General features: G+C 38.5%; 1 non-coding gene across 1 annotated transcript; it reads left to right on the top strand.

The window, feature by feature from the left end:
* Positions 1-504: 504 nt before the first annotated feature.
* TRNAR-CCU lies at positions 505-596 on the top strand. The gene is made up of 2 exons: positions 505-541; positions 562-596. It is a non-coding gene; the product is annotated as a tRNA-Arg (tRNA).
* Positions 597-5,660: the final 5,064 nt, after the last annotated feature.

The raw sequence follows: 5,660 nt of genomic DNA on the forward strand, positions 1-5,660 counted from the left end.
CCCTGCCTGTCCCACCCACCATTTTGTGGTGTGACACTTCCCCGACACAGCACGCCTACCCCACTTTGATCTGACGTGCTGACTGGATATAGCCCTCAGTATTCCAACAGTCACACTTGGGGCTCAGGGACTGAGGAGGTGCGTGTGCGCTCTTGGCATGCTTCCTTTCCATCCGTATGTCACAGTACAGCAAAACCTTGGATTGTGAGTAACTTGTTCCGTGAGTGTTGCACAAGACGAGGACCCATTTCTAATAATTTTTAACTTGATAAATGAGCGATGTCTTGAAATGTGAGTAGTACATGATGCTGAAAGTCACATGATCACAGCTGAGCCGTTGGTTCTTGCAATTTGCTTTGATACACAAGTGCCTTGGATTACAAGCATGGTTCCAGAACAAATTATGCTCGCAAACCAAGGTTTTACTGTATTTTCCGATGTGCACTCCTAACCATGGCTTGACCTTCTGATGGTTTGTCTTCATTGAAAATAAGAAAATGGGATGCCTGGGTGGCTCAGTTGGTTAAGCGCCTGACTCCTAGTATCAGCTCAGGTCATGATCTCACGAGTCATGGGTTCAAGCCCCATGCCGGGCTCTGCACTGACAGGGTGGAATCTGCTTGGGATTCTATGTCTCCCTTTCCCTTTGCCCCTCCCCTGTGCTGCCTCTGTCTCTCAAATTAAATACATAAACATTGTTTTTTAAATAAGTCAATTTTTGAGGACGCTGAGTGAAAAGATTATACTCCACCGCCGTCTTTCCTCTGCTGCCTTGACTGAAAATGAATATATTTTACCACCAATTTTCCCCACTAGGGTTCGATGGAAATTTCACAACCTTTTTAAGGAAAACAAACAAACAAACAGTTGCGAGCAGTGTTCATGGCTTTTCCCTCCTCCTTTCCATTCAAATCACTATGCTTGCCTTCTGTGTTTAGAACTTTCAGGGCTGCTACTGAGATTCAGAGTGAGAAGTAACAGAAATAAGTACAACAATGTGATAACTTCTATGAGCCCCAGTATTTGACCTTATTAAAATATTAACTCATTTAATCCACCTAAAAACTTGTATGTAACCTTAATGATACTGGTAACATTGCCACCTTACACACGCAAGCAGTATTGTTTGGAAAATTAGCAAACCCCTGAATTTATTAGTAAGTAACAGAGCCATATTTTATATGTTGGTTTTTCTGACTCCCAATTGTTTTTCTTTTAACGTTTATTTATTTTTGAGACAGAGAGAGACAGAGCATGAACGGGGGAGGGTCACAGAGAGAGGGAGACACAGAATCTGAAACAGGCTCCAGGCTCTGAGCTGTCAGCACAGAGCCCGATGCGGGGCTCGAACCCACGGACCGTGAGATCATGACCTGAGCCGAAGTCGGACGCTTAACTGACCGAGCTACCCAGGCGCCCCCCCAATTGTTTTTTAAAAACCAAAGCATTTGGATTTGAAGGCAGGAGAAGTTGACAGACCAGCTCTATCAGCAGTGTGCCCTTTCATAAACCATGTAACTTCTCTGTGCCTCAATTTTCTCAATTGTTAATTGAGAAGATGAAAGCCATTTCATAGTTGTTTGAAACATTAAGCCGAATTAAACCCAAAATGCATGTGGATATGCCTAGTGTCATCCACTGTGTTGGCATTCAGTAAATGTTTGCTGAATTTGAATTTGTGGGAAATTAATCTATATTCCATGTTTTCAATAGAAAACCCTATTCTTAGCGCTGATGAGTTGTCATATTTTTCATGTTTTTTTCACAGTAAAATGAACTAGATTTACCTGCATCAGAAACTTATCTAGTAGCAAGAAATACTTGAGTATTGATAAATAAATAATAATTTACTAATAATTTAAAGGATACAAGCAATGCAGAAACACAGGTGAAACACAGAGTGATTTGGGATATCCCGTATGGATTCCAGGTCCTTCTTTTCTACATTAGACACATTTCCTGGGCCAAAGTAAGAGATGAGCTATCTCAGTGAGGATTTCTGGTCACCTCGCATAGTGAGAAGTGTTATCAAACACCTGCATTCCACACTGAGATCATTCAAGGATTATATGACATTTTTCAAGGACCTATACCTCATAAATCTATACGTTGTGAATGTGTTTGCCATAAGTGATCCTATAAAAAGGGAAGTCTGCTAAAATAATTTCATAAATAAGGAATTTCCTCTACGCAAATATTAGTGTCTTTAACAGAAAGGGTCAGGTTTTATACTGGAGTCACCAAAGTTTTTTTGTTTGTTTGTTTTTTGTTTTGTTTTGTTTTGTTTTTTTGTTTTCCCCTCTGGAAGAGAAATAGATCAGAGGCCTTGCTCAACTTATCCCCTCCACATGGCATAAATATAACTGAGATTGTTATAATAAATATTGAGACAAATATTGTAATCTCATCCTGAATGTCAAATGTTTTCAACTGTGAATTGAGCAAAATCAAGTCAAATAATCATACATTGAGTACCTGTTGTAAACGTGGTATACAGATATATGTATTCGAGACTGAAACCCCTTTTGATATCTAGAAATGCTTGCTTCCTTTTGAGACACGATCACATTTTAATTATTGAAACAGAATCCCTTATATAACATAAACCAAGAGGAAACAATTTCATGTGAGGTAATAAAAGAATTCCCAGGGAATTTTTCCAGATTACTGGCAGACTGAAGAATAGGATAAAGAATTAAAAAAAAAAAAAACGTTTATTTCTTATTGAGAGACAGAGAGACACAGAGCATGATCGGGGATAGGGGCAGAGAGAGAGGGAGACACACAATCCAAAGCAGGCTCCAGGCTCTGAGCTGTCAGCACAGAGCCCGACACGGGGTTTGAACTCAAGAACCGCGAGATCATGACCTGAGCCAAAGTTGGATGCCCCTAGATGAAGAATTTTTTAATTGGTCAAGACAAGAAATCTTCTTCCCATTAGAGAACCAAATAACTGAAGTGGGCGGGTGTGTGTACATGTATGTCCATATGTTTATCTCTTGAAGTCTCTTGTTACTTGTGTGTTCACATTATCTGGGACATTTTTGAATATTCTATTTTAATTTTAACAGCATTTCTGAAATCTGTGTTAAAGAAAGATAGCGTGTGATAGAGGAAAGCGGAGGAGGAAAGAACGAAAGAAGAATGAGTTAGTACTGGAAATAGAATTTACTAAAAGCCCACTTTGTAGCAGAAGTGATAGTAAGAGTTTCTTCTGTAAATGCTAGGTTAATTTGAAGTTATAGCAAGTATCTGTTGCTGCTTCTCTTTTTATTTATTTTTTAATTTTTAAAAATTTTTTTTAACATTTATTTATTTTTGAGACAGAGAGAGACAGAGCATGCACAGGGGAGGGGCAGAGAGAGGGAGACACAGAATCCGAAGCAGGCTCCAGGCTCCGAGCTGTCAGCACAGAGCCCGACACGGGGCTCGAACTCACGGACCGTGAGATCATGACCTGAGCCGAAGTCGGACGCTTAACCGACCGAGCCACCCAGGCGCCCCGCTGTTTCTCTTTTTAAATAGAATTCTAATGTCTTGTGTAGGAAATTTATTGTTGGGCACCTCGAGAAGATATGTTCTCTGAAATATCCTTCAGGCAATGCGATCAGTCTTGGCAAAATGACCAAGTTGCTTCTTGCTGATGGGTACATTGTGAAAGACAAGAACCACTTTGACTCCAGAGCAGAAAAGAGTCACAGATCTTTCCTATTAAATTAATTGATCTTGCATGAAAATTGAGAAAGATCGCCAAAGGCAAGATGGCCCCCAGAGAATTCAGCTTGAGATCATGAGGCTACATGGATATAAAGTGCTTTTGTTTGAATAAAAATATTACGGTTTAGTAATAATCACGGTAATTGTGATACAGTACAAAGTAAGCGTGTTGAAAACTGGAGAGCCTCTTTGGTGGCAGTTGCTAAGTTATGATCAAAGGCTAAACCAAGGCTAAACCAATTCAGACGGTGGTGGCTGCGAACATTTTAATATTTCACTTGGTCGAATCATCTAGAGAAATCTCCCGTGTCAACTACAATCTAGAAATCTTTCCTTCAATGCACATGGCTGAGGGTGTGGCAGAAAAGAAGAAAATAACAGAAGTTATACTTACAAGCACTCTGGTGCTTTCCTGAGAACATGATGGTGTCAGATTCACATCAGTGAACATTTACTCTGAAAAACAAAGCCCTGTTACTTCTTGCCTAGGTGGTCACTGAGCTAAGGAAAAGGCCAATTGGTTTTAGGGGGAGAAAAATGAAACGAAACATGTGAGACATTGAAACAGTGAGAAGTTGGTGAAGGCAGCTCTCAAGTGGGTTTTATCACATGCAGATTTATTTTTAACTCTGAATATTTAGTATTACACAGCACACTGGAGCCACTTTTGAAGGTTCTGATTTAGATGCCTCAGAGAAATCTAGTTGAAATATACAGAATACTCAACCCATGAGTCTTGCCCTAGCTCAACAAAGCATCTCATCACTTTTATTGTTTCATACCTGGGAAAAGCCCAAGAGAGATTCTGACTACGGAAGTAGACGGCTCACAACATTTTACCCGAGTTCAGCTCTGTATATAGAGCATATTAACTTTAGGCACATAATTTTTTCAAGTGTTCACAAACTAATGATTTATATTAACTGTAGTTTCAGTGTATACAAAGATCCCATTTTTAGCTTTAGTTCAGCTTTAAAAGCCATCTATTTTAAAGAGATAAAGACAATATTTTATAAATGTCCTTGTCAACGTGGCTAAGAACATTGGTCTTGTTATGTTACTCAAGTCACATTTTAGATAATATGCCTCTGTTAGATTTATGCTGAATCTAAAATTTGGGGACAAATGTATTAACATGATTTTAAGTGTTGCGGTGGGCCTAACTTTTATTGCTTAATTGAGAGTATATGCCCTAGCACAATTATGCCAAGAATATAGCTTCAGTGAAGGAGAGAAGATATTTTATTATCTCAAGGGCTGGCTCTATTCTCATTTCATATCAGGGGAAGGGATGTGCATTTCTGAGGCTGAATATTAGCAACAGCATTCATGTTAAGGCCCTTTAAAGATCACAAGACCACTTTTTTCTAGTGTGTTCTATTTATTCTAGAACCAATTTACTCTTTTCAAATCATCCCCTGAATTGTTTTTGTTTTTTTTGTTTTTTTGTTTTTTTTTGGATGATCTAATACAGAGCATATACTGGCAAAGACAGTGTTTTTTTTCCTTGACATTATGTAAACTTCAGAAAAAATTGCCCTGCTATAAAATATGAAAATCTTGCAACTGCAAATCAGGTTGGAAAAGTTTTCATGCCTCATTAACACCTGTGCTATAAATTCAGGCCTAACAGTTTGACAAAGTAATATTTCAAATTGCGATAATCACAGGAGTGTTTATTTTAATAGTTTGAAATGCCAAGCAGAAGACTGTTAGAGTTAATAAACATCCCCAAATGGATTCTTTATGATAAAAGAATATCAATGTAGTTTGCTTGTTATCCTGGGGATTTAAATTGAATCAGATCAGAGAACCAATTCTGTCTTTCAAGTTCCTCATGACTTTTTTTCCCTATTTTTCTTAATTCTCAGAGTTTTGAATATACGTGAGAATACGTGCATCTAAAGAAAAAAATGGGGCTACAGATGCATGACTTTTTTTTT

Source organism: Lynx canadensis, chromosome A2, assembly GCF_007474595.2.
Source record: "Lynx canadensis isolate LIC74 chromosome A2, mLynCan4.pri.v2, whole genome shotgun sequence".
Lineage (NCBI taxonomy): Eukaryota > Metazoa > Chordata > Mammalia > Carnivora > Felidae > Lynx > Lynx canadensis.